Source organism: Myotis lucifugus, unplaced genomic scaffold (genome assembly GCF_000147115.1).
Source record: "Myotis lucifugus unplaced genomic scaffold, Myoluc2.0 scaffold_6, whole genome shotgun sequence".
Classification (NCBI taxonomy): Eukaryota; Metazoa; Chordata; class Mammalia; order Chiroptera; family Vespertilionidae; genus Myotis; species Myotis lucifugus.
Genome location: NW_005871054.1, coordinates 17660264 through 17682129, shown reverse-complemented (window position 1 = coordinate 17682129; position 21866 = coordinate 17660264). Strand labels below are relative to the sequence as shown.

General features: G+C 43.1%; 1 protein-coding gene across 3 annotated transcripts in view; it reads left to right on the top strand.

Annotated features, from left to right (window-relative positions):
* Positions 1 to 21866, top strand: part of TMEM178A (transmembrane protein 178A) — a 133001-nt gene that overhangs the window by 13961 nt on the left and 97174 nt on the right. Inside the window, exon 1 of one of the 3 annotated variants that reach the window (XM_023747450.1) lies at positions 14306 to 14439. The exons of 1 other annotated variant lie outside the window; for it this stretch is intronic. The gene's annotated coding sequence lies outside the window, so the exon portion shown is untranslated. Of the gene's footprint in view, positions 1 to 14305; positions 14440 to 21866 lie in introns of those variants that run through there. One more of the 3 variants, XM_014447933.2, reaches the window with a different exon arrangement.

Here is a 21866-nt window from a genome sequence, read left to right as displayed (position 1 = left end):
GAGGTCTAGGGAGCTTAAGCCTTCAATCAAACTAGCAAATTCTGTGTTGGTTCCAGAACCAAGAGGAAAAGAATGGGTCTCTGGCTATATCTACATTAAAAAAGAAACTTAAAAATTGCTATTGTATGGTGGGAATGAGGACATTTTGTTAATCAAAGGCAGTTGAGTCTTACAGACTGAATCTATTCAGGGTGTTGGTTAGAACTGACTTGTCAGTCCCATGGAACAACTGGTAAGTTCAACCTAACCACCACCTTGATAGATTTGAAAATAAAACACCCAACTTAAATATAAAAATATGTTTTATTGATTTTCTACAGAGAGGAAGGGAGAGGGATAGAGAGTTAGAAATTGATGAGAGAGAAACATCGATCAGCTGCCTCCTGCACGCCCCCGACTGGGGATGTGCCCGCAACCAAGGTACATGCCCCTGACCGGAATCGAACCCGGGACCCTTGAGTCCACAGGCCAACACTCCATCCACTGAGCCAAACCGGTTCTGGCACAACTTAAAATATTTGATTGATTTACCAAATTGACTGCATGTGGACCAACAGCATGTGAACTGTTATAATTAAGTTAGTTTTTCTAAGAGCCTTTTAATTTTATATATTTGATTTATTATGCTCTCTTCTTTATGATTTTCTTTTTTAATTTTATTTTTATTGTTGACATTATTACAGAAGTCTCCATTTCCCCACTTTTGCCCACCTACCACCCCCTTCTCTCTTTCCCAAATAATACCCTGACTTGCATAGGAGATATCTACTTAGGATATGAATTCAACCTACTTTGAAATTCAGTAACTGCCCAGCTCTGGTTCTGCATTTGCTTTTTGTCCATGACAACCCTGTGACTAGAAAATATTTTTTTAAATTATTTAAAATATTGTGTCTCCTATGAACTCCCTGTTTCTCTAACAATACCTAGGTCTAAGAATTTAAATTCTCTAGTCTGTTTTTTTCTTTTAGTTTTTTAAAATGTTTGTATTGATTTTAGAGAGAGAAGAAGGGAGAGGGAAAGAGAAGCATTGATCTGTTGCCTCCTGCACGCCCCCTACTGGGGATCAAGCACACAACCCGGGATCAGGCCCACAACCCAGGCATGTGCCCTGACCAGGAATCAAACTTGGGGGCATGTGCCCTGACTGGGAATCAAACCTGTGACCTCTCAGTGCATGGGACGATGCTTAACCAACTGTTTTTTTCCCCCCAACCCACACTTCTTGTATTCTTTAGCCCCAGTTAATGGTGTCTGTGGGGAAGCAATTAAAAGGGAAGCCAAAACTTTGGCTTCCGAAGACACTTTATTCCAAATGACAAAAGATAATAATTTAAGTTACAGTTTTGCCACCTTATATGCCAGGGGTTACTAGTGTCTCCTCATGTATTTTACCAGCTATTCACTCACTCTGAGCCCAACCTGGTCAGATAGCCAATCCTTAAAAGACAAGGTTCCATGTCTTTGAAGTCTATTGTTTGCCATCACTTATTGTCCAGTTGTTATATTGATCATAATTCCTTAGTTGCAGTAATGAATTTACTCTGGTTACTTTAAGCAGGAAGAAACTTATCCTACATAATAAAAGTGTAATATGCAAATCGACCGAACAGTGGAATGACCGGTCGCTATGACGCACACTGACCACCAGGGGGAAGACGCTCAATGCAGGAGCTGCCCCCTGGTGGTCAGTGCGCTCCGACAGGGGGAGCGCCTCTCAGTCACAAGCTGGGCTGACGGCTGGTAAGCGCAGTGGCCTGCCTCTGCAGTAGCGCTAAGGATGGGCGCAGGCTGGGCTGAGCGACCCCCCTTCCGAGTGCACTAATATCATGCACTGGGCCTCTAGTTAAAGGATACAGAACTTAAAGAATTAATACAAAGGCTGAAGAAACAGACTCAAGGTGAGCTTCTGAGAATAACCCCACTGTTACCTTCCACATTCCAAAATTACTTTCTAAGACAGCTACAGCATCTGCTATGATCAGGGAGCCACCACACTGCTGGTTCCAGTTCATGCTAGAAATATGAGTGCCTCATATTCATACATCTGAATCAGTCTAAAATGGGTGCTGATTGATGGAATCACAATCACCCTAGCACAAAGAGGACTGAAAAATATAATTATTTATTTATTTGTTGTCGAGAAGGCAGATCTACAGAGTAGGGAACTATCAAAATGTTAAGGTGTTCAAAATGTTTTTGGAGATCTGGTAAAAAGATTGGAGAAGAGAAAAGATGAGAGCAATAGCAATTTACTATTGGGATTGGGTGGGAGGGTCACAATTGTGCATTTCTTTCTGGTACTTTATATGTGTCTTAGTTTGGGTTCTTCACAGAAACAAACCAATAAGATCTCTTTTCCTCTCTTCCCTTCCCTTGCCTTCCCTTCCCTTCTCTCCTTTCTCCCTCCTCCTCCTCCTCCTCCTCCTCCTCCTCCTCCTCCTCCCCCTCCTCCTCCTCCTCTTCCTCCTCCTCCTCCTTCTTCTTTCTCCCTTTCTCTCTCTCTCTCTCTCTCTCTCTCTCTCTCTCTCTCTCTCCTATAAGAAATTGTCTCATGTAATTTTGGATGCCAAGAGGTCTCAAAAATCTATACTCAGCAATCTGGAGATCCAGGAGGGCCAATGGTATAGTTCAAATCCAAGTCCAAGTCTGAAGGCAGGAGAAGACCAAAGTTCCAGTTCAAGACAGTCAGGCAAAGAGAAAAAATTCTTTCTTATCCAGCCTTTTATTCTAATCAGGCCTTTAAGGGATTGAGGGAGCCTCACCCACTTAGGGGAGGGCAGTATGCTTTACTCTGTCTATGGATTCAAATGCTAACCAATCTCATCCAGAAGCACCCTCACAGACACCTACCCCAAAATGGCATTTAACCAAAAATATCTGCGTACCCCATCACCTAGGCAAATTAACACAAAATTAACACAAAACAATATGTTGCCTTCTTAAAAAAATATATATATCAAATAATATATATTTTTTGGTATGAGATACAAAAAAATATTTTGGGGCAACTATGAACAACTGATGTCTACTACAGAATGTAATCCCTTTACTTAAGATTTTGATTGAGTGTAAGTGCAAATGCCTGTGAAAGGAGTAGTTGTTTAAGTTGCTATCAGTCATTTGTGTCTTGCTTTGCAGGAGAATGAGAAGGTTTTGAGTAGAGTTTGGAGAGAGAATTTAATCTAGGTATTGAAGGGTGGAGGGGTTGAGAGCACCAATTAGGAATAAAAGAATAAGAGTTTGAGAGCTCTAAGACAGATTTTTGCTTCTTCACATTTTGGTTGGAACAGCTCTCTTAGCACTTGCTTGATATCTTTTTTCTTTTTCTTTTTTCATCTTAAGGGATATTGAAATGTGCAGGTGCCTAGTAGATTAATTCCAATTTGTTAGGTATCTATCAATATGCCCAGTTTTCATCTTTTTATATACATGGCAGGATGATGAATTAAAACCCACTCTTCCAACCTCTCTTTTTGGTTCTCTGGGCATTAGTTTACACCAGTGGTCGGCAAACTGCAGCTCTCGAGCCACATGCGGCTCTTTGGCCCCTTGAGTGAGGCCACGAAGTTTCAGTCGCACTGTACGTGCGCGCCCGCACGTGGTATTTTGTGGAAGAGCCACACTCAAGGGGCCGCAGTTTGCCGACCACTGGTTTACACAGTTTGAAAGCACAGTTTGGGCGATACACTTCATTATCTGCTGGTATTTATTTCAATCTTGGATTGGTGGAGCCAATGAGCAGAAATTGCACAGGGGAACTTTTTTCAAACCTAAAGTTCATGAATAATGCATAACTCTCTGTGACTCATCGAAAGCAATGGTAAACAAAACCCCAACATTTGGCCACCCCCTCCGCAATCCACAGAAAGTGGTCACACCCCTCACAAACTGTGAACAGTAATATTTGAAGGTAGCAATGGAAATAAGTGGTGCTGGTTATCTTTAGCATCACCCATCTGCTTATTGGCACACAGTTAAGTCAGAAAAGTGAGCGCAAGCAAAGAGAAAAAGACGTCCCAACTCAAACGTACCTAGAGTCAGTGGAAATGGTAGGACCATCCCCCACCCCACCCCTGGGTTCAAATTCTGCCTCTGCTACTTATGAGCTGTATATCCTTGGGCAAGTGACTTGACTTTTCTTTTCTTTTTTTTCATTTTAGTTTCTTATGTTTCAGCTTTGGTTTCCATTCGGTAAGAAGGGATAGTTAGCAATATGTATCCCTATACACTCGGCGCTCTTAATTATAAGCAATAGCAGCTGATTTTAGCTGATTAAGCAAAAATGATATGGGGTAGCTCACATAGCAGCGGGAGGGCCAGAGAGGCAGGTTTGAGGTTGAGCTTCTGAGGTCGAGGCCTGAAATGATGCCGCAGAAGTGACCCAGTAAGGCGTCTGCTGGCCCTCCTTTCCCCCAGAGTATGGCTTGGCTGCCAGGAGCTCACATTCCGCTGCAGCTCTGCCAGCACTGATATGCTGAGCCAGGAACTGATCTTACAACTACTGGTACCTAGCAAAACGGATGCCTCTGTAACCACCCAGTCAGCAAACGGGTCCCAGGCATCACCTGCTTCTGCCAGTTCATCATTTCTGATTAACCTGTTGCCTGAGGACATCTCTGGGGAAGCACATTTTCTGACTTTACTTTAGGGAGGCAGAACTTACCAGACAGGGAACTCCCCAAACATAGCAAAATGCACAAAAGGTGTGAGGCAACCAGAAAGCATGACATCGATTATCTCTCGAAGCGTTGTGAAAACTGAGTACCTCAAATGTTTGGGGTGCTTCTGGACTTCAATAATTTTTTATTTCCTTTTCTTCTTCCTTTATCAAAAATATTCATGTGCACATGGGTTTGCTCACAGGATGGCTTCTACCTAGACAGGAATTGTAAGTAAAGTGGGTGAGACATTGCTTTCCCTGTTTTATGTCTCCTATGTTTTACAAAGTGAAGGCCATAAAGTACAAATGTACCAGAGTCCCTTTCTAGCATATAAATTAACTAAGATTCATTAGTTTATTTGGCCATAAAGGTCCTCAAAAAGGGGGGATGGGCAGAGAGAGGTAACTGCAAAGAAGGAACAGGGTTTTAGAAAGGTCTAGAGCAGGGGTGGGCAAACTTTTTGACTCGAGGGCCACAATGGGTTCTTAAACTGGACCGGAGGGCCGGAACAAAAGCATGGATGGAGTGTTTGTGTGAACTAATATAAATTCAAAGTAAACATCATTACATAAAAGGGTACGGTCTTTTTTTTTTTTTTAGTTTTATTCATTTCAAACGGCCCGCGGGCTGTAGTTTGCCCACGGCTGGTCTAGAGCGTAATACCATGGAAGTGGCCATCCTAGCCGAGTGCCTAAGTTGTGACCAGGGGGCAGCAGGAGTTAATTGGCGCAGCCAAAATCATGGTGGGGTGCTCAAAGATAAATGGCGGGAATCCCTCAGGCTAATTTCATCGACTATTACATTTTTCCCTACACTTTGCCCTGCTTAGCATAGTGGCAGATGAAAAAAAGTTCACTATTGATGGGAGTGGGAATGAACAAGTGTATTTCTAGCTAGTTCATTTTATGCTAAAGGTATCCATACCCATAGCCCTGTTGAGAAAGGCGATCCATGCTGCAATCTTAATTTGTACATGAATTGGCAACAGAAGCAAGTACAGCTATTGGACGAGGACCAGGTTGACAACAACCTTTCTGCCCCTTTATCCATGTCCGGTGTTTGGACAGTTGGTCTGGTTCATTTTGTCTGCTGGGCTCCTAAACCCAGCTTCTAGGAGTTCCAGGAACCCATCCCATTAATCTTGCTCTGGGTTTGTTACTGATGACAAGTTCTAAGAACAGTCTAAGACTAGTCAGAGCCCCAGTACTGTGTTGAGCGTGTAGGTGAACTATTTCCATTATTCCATTTTCATAGAACTGAATGAAAGAACAGGAACGAGCTCTTTAACTCACAAGTCCAGGAGAAGCCTCAGCTCTAGAGAGGCGCTGTGATTTGCCAGAGATCCCCTGAAAAGTGTTTAGTGGAAATAGAAACTTTCCAAAAAGGAATTAAAACTTACCAGTGGGCATGGTAATTTCCTCTCACCATCAGGCCGAGTTTGTGCAGAAAACTACTATTATTAAAAAGCGAATAAATGTCTTTCACATATTTCAGGGTTTAATCCACTGACTGAGCAAAGACCATATTGCTAATATGAAATTTTACATAAATTATAGACAGTTATTTTACTAGTTTAACACAGCACTAGATTTCAGGGAAATACCCTTTGGCTTTGGAGGGACAGCAATGGCTGTTTATGCACAGCAAATTCTTGGGCCCTAAAATATTGCTTTGTACTTCCTGTCTTTCTAGGCTGGCTGTGACTCACAGTGTAAGAATCCTTTAATCATTCTCCAAAGGGCTGGCTAGCTGTATTTTTTCTTGTGTCTTTCCATTTCTCTCTTTATACAGTGCTAGTTCTCTAGGTTTGAAGCTTCACTTTCTCCCATCCCATGCAGCTGTGGGAGGTGCAGACATGGCGAGTCCCTCTGCCCCGAAACAGGGCAGGTGTTTCTCTCTGCAGGCGAGGGAGAGCCTCAGCCTCATTCCCAGGCCTCCGCGAAGACAGGGCCTCCGGGGACAGCGAACCAGGGCCAGCCTGCACCCTGGCTGTGGCTGTTTTATTGGCTCATCCTTCGCTTTTCTCCTTTAGATAAAGTCCATCAAGTCCATCGTGGTTCATCTTTACTTGTCAGTTTTTCTTTTCTCACTTAGGATCCGTTTTGAGAGACTTTCCTTTTAACCAAGAAGATGTTGTTCTTGGCAAATCAGGCTTCTCACTGTTGACAAAAGGGGCCGGACCCACCCTATCTTCCTCAGTGTCTCCCCTTCCCAGCAGGAGCCAACCACCTTTATGCAGAGAACTTGTTTGGTGCTCAGGAGACATTCATTCACCTACTCAATACATGTGTATTGAGAAAGGACAACCGCCCAGTTTACTGGGAGTGTTCAGCTTTTAGAACAAAAAGTGCTGCATCCCGGAACCCCATCAGTTTTGAAAAGACTCAGATAGCTGGTGGCCCTAACCCTAAGCTGAGCTCTGTCACAGTGATGACGAACCTTTTGAGCTCGGCGTGTCAGCATTTTGAAAAACCCTAACTTAACTCTGGTGCCGTGTCACATAGAGAAATTTTTTGATATTTGCAACCATCGTAAAACAAAGACTTATATTTTTGATATTTATTTTATATATTTAAATGCCATTTAACAAAGAAAAATCAACCCAAAAAATGAGTTCGCGTGTCACCTCTGACACGCGTGTCATAGGTTCACCATCACTGGTCTAGGAGCTGGGTATCTAACCGACCACCAGCTTCTCAGGGGCTCAGTGACTTTCTGTGGTTTCAGATTTTTTTTTCCTTTCTCACAGAGCAAAGCCTATCAGTGATAAGGGTACATAGCTAGAATCAAGAACCCATGGATCTGGTCCCAGTTTGCCCGCTGAAGAAGGGCTCAAGGTCAGATCTCTGACCTTCAATTTTCTTCTCAGAAGAGTAAATCAGTTGGATTTGGTGTTCTTTTACAACTCAGATTCCATAACTCTATTTCTAAAACAATGTAATAAACCACTTCACACTAACTAGGGTTCCTAGATAAGAGGTAGTAAGTAACCAGGTTTTGCTGACACTTTCTGATGATGCTAAACTAACATTTACTGGGTCCTTATTCTGTGCTAGACACATCCATTATTTTACTTCTTCTTCACAACTCTTAAGGTAGCTGCTTTCTTTATCTCCATTTACAGATGAGGGACTTAAGACCTCATCTTAGAGAGGGAGCGTGAGTAATTTGTCCCAAATCACACGGAAAGTTGTGGATCAAAGATCAGAACCTGGGAGGTCTGACTTCCAAGTCCAAACTTGAACTGGCAAGAGATAAGTCAACAGTTAAAATGAACAGGCTAATTGTTCCCCTTCAAAGGACTGGAAAAGGGAAACTGGCTGTTTGGAACGAGATCTTTGCATTCGGGGCTGCTGAAGGTTATCGTGAAAAACAGAGCATGGTATTTGGGAAATTAGCGTTCTTAGCTCATGTCTCGCCCCCTCCCTGCTCTTTAATACAAGCCTAAGGATGGCAGAACCAATTGACAATTAGAGCATCCTTCACCCCCCACCCTCCTACTTCCCCCCTTCCCATTTTTTGGAAGCTTTAGGATATTCCCACTCCCTACAGCAGTGGTCGGCAAACTGTGGCCCCTTGAGTGTGGCTCTTCCACAAAATACCACGTGCGGGCGTGCACATACAGTGTGATTGAAACTTCGTGGCCACACTCAAGGGGCCAAAGAGCCGCATGTGGCTCGCGAGCCAGTTTGCTGACCACTGCCCTACAGGATCCATGAAGTATTTTAGGCGCTGGTAGCACAGATCAGAGGGTCACCACCAGCTCTCCCTTTGCCTCTGACTGTTGATCTGAAAAATGATTCCATGTCAATGCAGTTTGCCTAAACGTGTGAGAGTGAAGGAGTATAGAGAGATTCTTACTAGGCACATTTCTTCTCTTTCTTTACGAAGGATGATTTGAAATACAAACAAAATAAGGCTGTGGGTCACATTCACAACCGCTGGCAGAGTTTTACTTAATTAAACTACTCTGATTGCTTTATTCCTACAGTTCACTTGCTCCATTCCCTTCCTCTCTGACTCCTTATGAAGAAAATGCTATTTTGGGGGGCGGGGGGGGGGAGGGGGGAAGAGAAATTAAATGCTGTTAGTCTTTAGGACCAACACTAATTAACAACCTTGATCTTACTGTGCTTGCCTACGTGAAAGTATGCAAAAGTAAATTTATATTCTGAGACGGTGCCTGGTTTGTACTGAAGCATTAACGGGAATTAACGGTTCCTGGGCACTCACCATCATTTGCTCTAAATTTTCCAGAGTGGTGAAATGCCAGTGCCAAGGGCAGGAAATGACAGCAAGGGCCAAAAGCTATGGTCATTTGAGCCGCCAGCCGCCAGCATGATCATTCTAAAACCCAGGTCTGATCCACTTTCTCTCCTGCTGCAGAACCTCAGGCAGGTCTCCTGCCTGCTGGGTCAAGTTCAAGTTCCTTATCTGGCATTGAAAATATTTCACAGTCTGGCTTCTTCTCTCTCCAGCCTATCGCCCTACACTCACCACTACATGCCAAATGCTCCGATCTCATACACCACACCCCCCGACCATTATTTTTTCACATCTCTATGATTTTTTCCATAACCGAGTCTTTTTCCTTTTAATGCCTTCCACACCCACCACAACCCTGACACCTGGTGAAATCCTCTCATCCTTTACGTTGAAGCTCAAAGCTTGCTTCTTTTGGAAGCTTGTCTGGACTCCCTCCCTCTTTTGTGCTTTTATATTATTTTGAATATTTTTATCAGGGCATTTATCACAATGTGTTGTAATCTTATGGCTGTCTCCTTCTAGGCTGTCTTTTTTTTCTTATGATTTTATTTTTACATCTTTGGGTCTTTTTAAAAATTAAATTTATTGGGGTGATGTTGGTTAATAAAATTATATAGGTTTCAAGTGTACAATTCTAGGGTCTGTATATTGCATTGTGTACCCACAACCCTACGTTCAATTCTTCTTCTGTCACCATACATTTGACCCCCTTGACCCTTCACTACCCACCCAGCCCCTTCCCTCTGATAAACACCATACTTTTGTCTATGTCTATGAGTTTTTGTTTTTCTTGTTTGTTCATTTGTTGCTTTCAGTTTTATATCCCACATATCAGTGAAATCGTATGGTTTTTAACTTTTTCTATCTGACTTATTTTGTTTAGCATGATATTCTCAAGATTTATCCATGTTGTTGGCAGTGGCAGTATTTCATCTTTTCTTATGGCTGAGTAGTATTCCATTGTATATACTAGTATGTACCACATCTTCTTTATCCAATCATCCACTGATGGCCACTTAGGTCGCTTCCATTTCTTGGCTATTGTAAATAATGCTGCAATGAACATGGGGTGCATATATCTTTGCAAATAAATGTTTTCAGGTTTTTCAGATAGCTACCCAGAAGAGGGGTTTCTGGGTCATATGGTAACTCTATTCTTAATTTTTTGGGAGCCTCCATACTATTTTCCATAGTGGCTGTACCAGTTTACATTCCTGCCAGCAGTGAATGAGGGTTCCTTTTTCTTCATAACCTCTCCAACACTTGTTATTGCTTGTCTTGTTGATAATGGCCATTCTAACAGGTGTGAGGTGGTATCTCATTGTAGTTTTGATTTGCATTTCCCTAATAGCTACTGCAGGTGAGTATCTTTTATATCTGCTGGCCATTTGTATGGTGGACTATGTCTTATTTATCTGTTATCCCCATTCCAATTCAGAGTCTGGCACAGCCTGTCACATAGGAAGTCCTTAATAGATGCTTATTGAGTGAGTACATCATGGCTCTTATGATCTGTCAGTTGATATTTATTGTGTGTTTACTATGTGCAAAGCATGATGTGGGTGCTATATATGCATTTGTATTGAGATAGAGAAATAGAGAGAGGGGGAGAGGGGGAGAGATCTCAAAGACATGGGTCACAGTCCTTTAACAAACAAAATTCTGTGTGAGACAAAGAATTTAAAAGCAAAGGAGAATCAACATTATGCAGAGATACTGGTACATGGTTATGAGAGCTTAGAAGAGAGGAATTGTGTTGGGATGGGAAGGAGGCATCCCAGAACAGGTAGCACATGAAAGGATTTAGACAGATGTGGAAACAGTGGAGGCGTGGGGGCATCCAGGCTTAGGAAACCGTCTGAACAAAGCAATGAAGATGAGGATAGCAATTTCCTTGGGGGGAAAAGGAAATTTCTCACCATAACTGGAGAGGCTGCACACTTTTTAAAAAATTGGAAATAAATCCCATTAATATCAATAAATGCATTTTCCCTGGTTGCCTATATTTGTATCCTCTAAGCAGGAGTGATGGTTAATCATCTCCAAATTGCTCAGGGATATGAAGCAGAGTGCTCATCAGTCTTTAGCAGCAGGGCATGCTTGTTGCAAATAAACTATTTACTACTTACTTTGTGAGCATCATTTCTGATGTGACAGCACAGCAGATAACAGTGATAGTAGGTGTTAGCTCAGTCTTAGCAGAAACACAAAAATGTTCATAAGAGGAAGCCATTTCCTGTTGCAAACGAAGTTTTAATGAGACTTTCAAAATATCTAGAGACTTTGACCCTGACCGGTTTGACTCAGTGGATAGAGCGTCGGCCTGCGGACTGAAGGGTCCCAGGTTCGATTCCGGTCAAGGGCATGTACCTTGGTTGCAGGCACATCCCCAGTGGGAGGGGTGTAGGAGGCAGCTGATTGATGTTTCTCTCTCATCGATGTTTCTAGCTCTCTATCCCTCTCCCTTCCTCTCTGTAAAAAATCAATAAAATATATTTTAAAAAAATGTTTAGAGACTTTCAAAATATCTCCAGAAAACACAGTTGGTTAATACTTTACAAGTGTATTATTATTATTTTTAGTTAATCCTCACTGGAGGATATATATATATATATATATATATATATAATGTTTCATATATATATATATATATATATATATATATATATATGAAAGTGGATGTAGTGGGAGGGGGGAAAGGGAAGAGAGGAAAGAAAGAAACATTGATGTGAGAGAGCCACATCAATTGGTTGCCTCCCACACTCATCCAGACTGGGCAGGGAACCTGCAACCCAGGTACATGCTCTTGACTGGAATTGAACCTGAAACCCTTAGGTTTGCAGGCTGACACTCTAACCACTGAGCAATGCCACCCAGGGCTACAAGTATATTTTTATTTTTTTTAAAATATATTTTATTCATTTTTTTACAGAGAGGAAGGGAGAGGGATAGAGAGTTAGAAACATCTACGAGAGAGAAACATCGATCAGCTGCCTCCTGCACACCCCCTACTGGGGATGTGCCCGCAACCAAGGTACATGCCCTTGACAGGAATCGAACCTGGGACCCTTCAGTCTGCAGGCTGACGCTCTATCCACTGAGCCAAACCAGTTAGGGCTACAAGTATATTTTTTAAATAAAAAGAAACAATCTGAAAATTTATTCACCCCTTTGCATTCTTTTGTGGAAATAAAATACTTAAAATCAGATGCAAATGCTATAAAGGAACCAACCAGAAACTGTGCATGGTCAGTTTCTAATTTTAGGAGAGAAGGCTTTTAATTTGCTGAGTTTATATAATATGTGGCAGCAATGAGCAGTTTAAAGATAGAAACTATAGTTTATATTGAAAAGTTTTAAACTTTACTTGGGGATCCACCATTAGCAACAATACTTATGAAGTTCCTTATTATTACAATATGGATTTTATAACACGAGGCCTGTTAAAGCAGTATTATGTAGACGTACTTCCTGCATTCTGGACGTTGCTGGCTTCATGCATTCAGGGACTTCAGCATCAGAATAAAGATAATCAACCAACAATGGTCTCTTGCATTTCTTTTTCTCCTTACTCTTGGTAAGTCAACATTCATTTTTCAGTTTTTCATAACCCAGGGATGTAAAGAGCATGAAAAATGATCCTCACTTTTCAGATGAGGAAACCACAAGGCAGAAATAGTAAACGAATTGTTCACACACACAGCTGGTTATTTCCAGAGAAAGAAACAAAACCCTTGCCTTCTGTCTTCTTGTCTATTGCTACAATATTGTGCTCAAGATTAAATTTACCTCCTGTAGCATGTAGAGATGGGGAGCGAGAATAAATATCTGATTGCCATGGAGATCAATATAGGGAAGAATGACAATTCTATGATAGATGGGAATGACTCGGAGGAAGAATGCCTCACCTTTAGGGCTAAAATTTTGATTTAAAATCTCCAAGTCCTTCATAGCAAACCGATAGCATCACATAGCCAAGGCAGGAGACAATAACAACCATAATCACAATGAACATCTCTAGAGTGCTTGATCTGTACCAGATACTGTGTTAAGAGCTTTATACGCATCATGTCCTTTAACAGCAACCCCATGAGGAAGGTGCCAATACTGTTGCTGTGTTACAGGTGAGGAAATGGAAGGTTAAGTAGTTTGTGACGGTCTTACAACTAATAAGCCACGGAGCTAAGAACTGAACCCAAGCAGTCTGCCTCCAAAACCTGTGTGTTTGTGCTACATTATTCCAACTCCTAGGTGCCAACTGTAATGTTTGTGGGGTGAGGGAATAGGGAGTGTGCAGGAGTGCAGTTGAATCTGACCCTGAAGACTGAGTTCAGTGTTAGATAACATCTGAGAAGGCACAACCCACAGGGGAAGCTCTCAGTCATAGAAACCTGGAGCCAACCCCCAGTGCTGGGTCTCAACCATCAGTTCTGTAGGCAGGCAAGGGAAGGGCATCAGTATGTCAAGGACCAGACTGGTTCTATGATTTTTCCACCTCTGTTTCCCTCTTGTTCTTCAGAAGTTTATTTCTGCTTTTTTGGGGGTGGGGTGGGGTGTGGGGGGAGTTTCATTTCAGGGGTAATTTTCTAGATCTTGATGTGACTGCCAGAAGAATTAAATTTTCAGCCTCTTGAATCTTCGGCATATTTTCTACCTCTCAGAAGATTCACTGCTTCTGATGAGACAAAGAAAATATTTGTTAAACATGGACTGAATGTTTGTGTTCCTCCAAAATGTACATGTTGAAACCCCAATCCCAACGTGATGGTATTTGAAGGTGAGGCCTTTGGGAGGTAGTAATTAGGTCCTGGAAGTGGAGCCTTCAGACGGTGAGTGACCCTATTAGAAGAGGCAGCAGAGGTAGCTAGCTCTCTTTCCTGCCATGTGAGGACATGAGAAGTCAGCTGTCTGCAACCTGGACTCCATCCTAGTGGCACCCTAATCTCGGATTTCCAGCCTTCAGCACAGTGAGAAATTTCTGTGGTTGGTAAGCCAACCAGTCTGTAGTATTTTGTGTTAGCAGCCCGAACTGACTCAGACAATGGACTATGGAGAACCTTCCCTCTCCATGCAGTGCCTTCTGTTCACCCCCACCTCCTGCCTCTGTTCTCAGAGCTTATTGAGAAGCGAAGCTGAGCTGTGTTCTCCCCCCCCCCCCCCCGCCCAAGAACCCATCATTTACTCTCTAGGGGCCTGACCCATTCCTAGTGAATCTCAAAAGAAATGCTATACAGCGGCCCTTTGAAATGAAATGCTTTTCTATTGAACCAGAAAATAATTGCATCCTCCCATTTACTCTTTAGGGTACAAATTGATCTGACTTGATTTGTCAGAGAGCCAGACCTGCAGGCAAGTAGACGCAGGAGAAATCAACCAATCCTTTAAGCCAGCAGTAATTGTTCCTCCTGTCAGCTGGCTAAATGACTTGTATCTGGAGGAGATGCTCCGAATGAATCAGAATGCCCGAGGTGACAGAAACACAGAGCATTCCAAAGTGGGTTCTAGCAGAGTAAGTGTTTCTTCATGTTTTACAAGGGTTTGGTTTCATGTTTTCCACCTTTCTCTCTTATCTTGTCTCCTGGGGCTAGTGTCGTCGGGCAGAAACCAAAGGCGAAGCATGTGTGTAATGGCGAGGAAAAATAGCTTGAGTGGGGATGAGGAGAGATGAGTATTAGCATTTAATCTGAGGATGTGCTTACTTGTTTCTTGTCATTAATCAACCCAGGTAGTTCCTACAGAATAGGCACGACAGCAGAGGGAGTGAAGTCCCTTTGCTGGTGAGCTGTCCATAATTTTTAAATAATAATAAAAAAGTAAATAATTTAAACATAAAACTGTGAAAAGGAATATAATTGATACTTATGCACCAACCAAAATATTAAGAGTTGCCATTTTGCCATATTAGCACTGGTTCCCTCCGTTGCCTTCTTTCTGCTTTTCTTAGAAATAAAATGTTGCAGTATAGCTAAATCTCCATATTTCTACCCCACTATTTATTCCTTTCTCTTTCTGTCCAGAGAGAACTGCTACCATAGCATTAGAATTTATCTTCCTTGTTCGTTAAAATTCCTTTTACTATGTAGACATATATTCAGAAAGAATATGTAGTACTTTTGGGGGAGGTGGGCTTTTAATTTTAACTCTAGTAGTATACTAGTATTCTACATGTATCCTTTTAAAACTTTATCACATTGGACGTTATGTTGTGACTTACCCATGTTGATACTAATAGATCTCATTCAATTATTTTAACTGCTGCATCATACTGCTTTGGATGAATAACTGAAAATGTATTTCACTCTACCCTATTGATAAACATGTTTTTCAAGGCTATAAGTTATGCTGCAACACATATTCTTGTTGAGGTCTCCTTAGGCACCTGTATGAGGTTTTCCTTTCTGAGTCTACACTTACTAGTAAGAATAGAATTATTGAGTTACAGGTAAACTTTCCTTCAATCTTGCTAGCTTTTGCCAAATTATTAAACTGTACATTTAAAAATAGTTTATAGCATTCCATTAATGGTTAGACTAGAAAGGAATAAGTTGTAGAAGACCAATAGCAACAAGATGTTATAAAAAAATCTAATTGAATCAGGCAAATTGTGTCTATTTCCTGTAACCAGGCCCATGATACCCGTGGTTGTATTTCCCTTCTTGAAATAAGAATATAATGCAATCTCTAGACTACTTGAGGTGAAATAGTGCCTGGGCCAGCATCTCTAGATTATTCCACCATACACGGACAAAAGGCGGGTAAGCTGGATGTGCGGTCTAACTTATCCCTCTGAGCTCCAAACGTTCATTCCATAGCTTTAGCTTCAAACTTAGTTGAAATATACACCCAAGTTGGGAAAGTAGCTTCATTTTTCAAATAACCTAAAACTCCGTGAGAAAACCAGCTCTTGAAAAATGAAGAATGTGCAAAGCAGCTGGATGCTATCGCAACGTGGTGTGGGTCATGGGGATCTCTGCCACCAGAAAGAGAAACGGAAAAAGACATTTCATGGTGTCACCAGTTTGTGCGTACATGTTTGGACACATTCACGCTGATGCTTAGACAGATGTCTTTCTGCTTAGGCTGAACCTCTGACACCTTCCCCCTGGGCCTCCTTTAGTTATCTCAGAGCGTCCTTAAGGTGTTGGCATGTCACACGTGCTCAGAAACAGTTTGCCTCATGTTCTGGGCCTCCTTTGTCAGGGGACTTTATCCCTATGTTGGATGACTGAGCCCTCAGGGATAATGGGACCCCATGAAACACATCTACAGTCTTTTCTTCTTAGGAAGCGCGAGGTGCTTTGTGTGCCTGGCAGTGAGAAGGCTAAAAGGCTAATTCCAATGTAACCCTGATGTTTGGGGGGCTAGCAGTAACCTAATGTACATTCTTGATAAACTATAATTAAGTCACTGCCCCTTTCTCCACAATCTGGTCTTGCAAGACCTGTTACCTAAATGCTCACATTTTACAGAGGCCATAAGCCATGAACAATACACAACCCCCGGAGGGGGTTATCAGTGCTGGCTCCAGGCCAGGCCCTTAGATATGGTCTCAAGGCCCACACCCCAACACACGGGGCTTTTAGCAAAGCCCATGAAAGGTCCGGAAGTCCCATCCATTTTTGGGGGACAAAGAAACCAAAGGGGATAAAAGAAGAGCTTCCACCATATTGGTTTGCTCAGACTTTGGAGGCAACTCCTCTGAGACTGCTAGTGTAATAAAGCTGTGTAACTCCATTTCTCTAAGCGTTGCTTGGGTTTCTTCAGTCTTCTACAACAGCAGAGCTGGCCAGGGTGAGGAAGGGAACCCTGTTGCCAGCTCTATCCCTGGGCTCCAAAGCAGCTGTGTGCCTAGATTTCCCCAAGGCCTTCCTTCAGCTTCTGGTGTAATTCCTCTTTTCTTTGAGATTCATCATCAGTCCTTTGTGATGGGGTTGAGGTCAGGGTGGGGGGAAAACATTACTCCATCCTCACCCATTGTCATCCTGTTTTCCCTTCTCTCCCTCTAGGCACCCCATATCAGGACTACCCAACTTTGTCCAAAGGCCTCAGGCATAACACTTCATGCAGTGGGGAGATGTGACCTAACTCCAGTAGCTGCAAACATATCTAAGTCCGCCCCGCCCCCCATAGTTCAAGCAAGGCACCCTGTTACAATAGAGTCACTAAGGTGTGAAAGAGGCCCTTCATTGTTTTCCTCACATGGCAAACCAGCAACAAAAGCACATGCAGAAACCAGACTTATTATAAATGGAGCGCGGAGCTGTGATAGAAGGAAAAGCTTTATAGAGGCTTAATCAACTCCTCCCCTCCCCCGCCCCCTACTAACATTTCTTTTTTTTAAATATATTTTGTATTGATTTCAGAGAGGAAGGGAGAGGGAGAGCTAGAAACATCAATGATAGAAACATCAATGATGAGAGAGAATCATTGATAGGCTGCCTCCTGCACGCTCCCTACTGGAGATTGAGCCCACAACCCGGGCATGTCCCCTGACCGGGAAACGAACCGTGACCTTGGATTCCTAGGTTGATGCTCGACCCCTGAGCCACACCAGTCAGGCACTACTAACATGTTTGAAGAGTTTTTAGATGTTACCTAGTTTGCCATCCTATCTACCTCTGTTATCTACTGTTGTGTAACAAACCACCTCAAATTGTAGAGATAAAAAACAACAGAAATTTCTCACAATTATTTGGGTTGGCTGAGTGGTTCCTCTGCTATTTTATTTTTATTTTTAAAAAATCTTTATTGAAAGTATTACATATGTCCCCCTCGTCCCCCATTGACCTCTTCTAGCCCTCTACCCACTCCTGCCCAGGCCTTCATCATCTGCTATTTTCACCTGGACTGGTGTGTGTGTGTGTGTGTGTGTGTGTGTTGGCGGGGGGCGGGGGTGGGGGGGATCCAACATGGCCTCATTCACTGGTCTGGTAGTGGTACTGACTGTCAGCTGGGGTGCCTTGTTCATCTCATGCAGCCTCTCATCCTAGTTGGCTAGACTGGGTTCCTTACATGGTGTTCTCAGGGCAGCATTTCAAGAGGGAAGAAGCTGCAAGGTCTCTTGGAACTGGGCTCTGGAACTTATACAACATTTCTGCCACATTTTACTGGTGAAGACAAGTCACAGGGCCAGCCTAGATTCAAGGTGGAGAAGTGAACTCCACCCCTTGATGGGAGTTGTTACAAAATACTGTGGCCGTATTTTCAATCTACTATACCACTCAATCCCTGCTACAGCATGTGTGATATTGTTCTACTTGAATAAGGCTGATGAAGGAGTCCTTACTTTTTTGAGGCAATCTGCTTTATATTGACCACCATCTCCCCATAGAGGAATACTCCCTTGGTTCAAAATCAGCATCAGGGTGGCCAACTTCCTTATCCAGTACCGGGGAAGTAAAATGTTTAGTGGGATGAGTAAAAAATTTACATTTAGGACACATAGATGAAATAACTATTTTGCGTGTGTCTAAGTTGTATTTGAGCTAGGTGTGCCTTTTATGGGATGCAACCTCATGCTGAAGGGCTAAACTGGGCCAGCGTGGGGCTGAGGGGAAATAAAACTAATGAACTGATTGGCCTGTTTCTGGCTTGGACTTTAAGGGAGAAGGATAAAGGGGGCATTTGAGGTTTCCAAGCTGTTCAGCTTAGTTCATTAGAGCAAGAGAGCAGAGAATTTAGCTGGGGAAAGAGCTCTAGACAGAAAGAGTGTATCCAGAGCTGTATATCTCAGGAAATTACGTTATTATACGTAGCTGGGTGGCATGAAGATCCATGGGAGGTGAGAGGATGTGAACATAGTTTTTGTCTAGTGCCTTCTTACAGTGTTCCTTGGATCACCAGGAGAACCTTGTCCTGCCCTTTAACTACTGAATCAGAATCTGAATTTTAAAAAGATCTCTGAGTAACTCATATGCTTGTTAAAGTTTGAGAAGTATTGGCCTAGAGAGCCTTCCTGATACTATGGCACCATACCCCTTGGGAGGCCCCACATAAAGCAGGCCTTTCTTCTAATAAAGACCTGTGTTTGGTACCACCTAAGGCTTTCTGAGAGAAAAGAGGTCCCAGCTTCACTGTCTGTGGGCACCCACAGTCTATAACCCCCTTTTCAAAGCAGGGGTTCTTAGCCATTTTTAAAAACAGTCTTATCCTATATAATAAAGAGGTAATATGCAAATTGACCATCACTCCAACATACAAGATGGCCACCCCCATGTGGACACAAGATGGCTGGCAGGGGAGGGCAGTTGAGAGGGACCAGGCCTGCAGGGGAGGGCAGTTAGGGGTGACCAGGCTGGCAGGGGATGGCAGTGAGGGGTGACCAGGCTGGCAGGGGAGGGAATTTAGGGGCAATTGGGCCAGCAGGGGAGCAGTTAGGTGTCAATCAGGATGGCAGGGGAGTGGTTAGGGAGTGATCAGGCTGGCAGGCAGAAGCAGTTAGGGGCAATCAGGCAGGCAGGCAGGCAGGCAGGCAGGCGAGCGGTTGGGAGCCAGCAGTCCTGGATTGTGAGAGGGATGTCCGACTGCCACTGGGATCGGGCCTAAACGGGCAGTCGGACATCCCTCGAGGGGTCCCAGATTGGAGAGGGTGCAGGCTGGGCTGAGGGACACCCCCTCTCCCCTCGTTCATGCACCGGGCCTCTAGTTGAGATATAATTCGCATATCATGCAATTTACCCATGTGAAATTCAGTGTTTATTTTTGAGTATATTCACAGATATGGGTAACTATCAGAGCCAATTTTAGAACATTTGCATCACCTCAAGAAGAAACCTTGTATCCTTTAGCTATTACCCTCGTCCTCTTATTTGTACCCCCTATCCATCCCTGACTTAAGTAACCACTAATCTACTTTCTATCTCTATAGATGTACCTATTCTCGCCTTCATATAAAGGGAAGCAAATAATATGTTTCTTAATTATTTTTTGGATCATAGACAACCATTGAAACTCTAATGGAAGCCATGAACCTTCTCCCTAGAACATACATGCACAAGTATATTTACCCAGCATTTCATACAATTTCATGAATCCTCTAAAACCTTGATGTAGGAAACCAAGAGTAAGAACTCATGCTCTGTGGCCAGTCAAAATGGGTAGTTGTCGCAGGCAAGTCCTAATCTGGTTTGAGTGCCATTGGCAGAAGGGATGGGACCTTGCAGAAAGAGGTCACGCAGGATCATCACCATCCCTAGGCAGAAAGTGACTAACGCAACAAGCAAAGGACCGGCACCAAGTGTTTACCAAGCTGAAGAAACGTTGTTTATAACACATACTTTGCCAAGGAGGGGGTGATGGTGAACAGATGTGTCATTTGCAATTACTCCTAAAGATGTTAATTATGGAAATGGAATCTCTGATTAGGGTTCTAAAAAAAGAACCCTATATATTATGGGGTGTTGGATGTGCACAATCAAGCATGTTTGCTTGACTGTTCCTCCAGGTAATCACGGTGAGTGCCAGACTCATCACCTGGGACTCTTGCTTTCAATGTGCCACCTTGAGAGCCAGAGCAGGTGGGGAACCTTAGAGCTGGAGTCATGGGGTACAGCTCCGTCCTTGAGCAAAGACAGAAACTGGGGCTCAGAGAAGTTATTGTCACTTGTCACAGCAGAGTGAGGAGAAGAGCTCACGTCTTTCATATTATTGATTCACTTTCCCTTGCCTTCTTGCATCAAAGACGTCATAGTCAACTATCAATTTTGTAGTCAGGGTCTACTTTAACTTTGCGTGGAGTAAGGGTCCCTAACCCACCCAGGGTGTGCATGTGAGTCTGTGTGTGGGGAAAGGAAAAGCAGGTAACTAGAATCACACAGGGGTTATGTTCTAAGTCATGCTGTTCGAGTAACCGCTAGTCATCTGTGGCTATTTAAATAAAATAAATAAAAATGAAATCAAATGAAAACTTTAGTGGCAGTAGTCACATTTCAAATACTCAGTAGCTACTTAAAGCTAGTACCCACTATATTGGATGACGCAGAATATTTCCATGACTGCGGAAAGTCCTATGAAACAGCTTTTTGGAGTCCAGAGCCAACTGTTCTGAGTCTGAATCCCAGTTCTGCAACTTAGAGTAAAAGCTTGAGTGCATTATTTAATGTTCCCAAACCTCAGTTCCTTCATCTGTCAAATGGACAGAAGCACAGTATCGGGTTTACTGTGAAGATTATGAGCATAAACAAGAAAATGGGTATCAAATGCTTAGTGAAAGGAGCTTACATTATTAAGCACTAAATAAATATTATTATTATCATGAAGCATCTCAGCATCCGGCTTTCAACGGTGTGGTCTCTTTTCATTGGAATGATGCAACTTGTTCCCTGGAGGAGTGAGGAATTGCTTGCCTGGAACTCCAGGAAGCCTAAGTCTTGGTTGGTTTATAGCGGAAGCAGGTCAGGAACATGGAGATGGAGGTTGAAAGAGGTTGGGGTGGAGGGGGGCTAGGGGGATGATCGAGGTTCTGGGAATAAGGAGAAGACAAAGTGGTATGAGTTGTGAGAAGTGATGGAGGGCACTGAAGATCACCCCTCTTCACTAATCTGTCACGGGCTGGCCTGGCAAGTGCCGTGTGTGGCAGACATCCATCTGTGAGGCTGATTAAGGACTCTTCACCTGCTCATGTCCATTGCACTAACTGCTTGCCTGCTTGTCCACAAGAGGGAGGCAAGGGAAAGGAGTGAAAGGAAGCCTACACGTCCAGCTGGTTCTTTGCTGGCAGCTCTAGTCAAAGGTTTGCCATGGAGGAAGCTGAAATTCCTGATTAAAATAAGGCTTCCTTTCATGCAAAAGCTCAAAGGTCTCAGCTGTGTTTTCCTCGAACCCATTACCCCAATAGAAAAGATGCTTCCCAAAGGCGCTGTGTTATTCAGAAACTCATGCCTCAGGGCCTCTCAGGAGGGCTAGGACAATTTTCACACCTGGCTAGAGGCTGTGCCA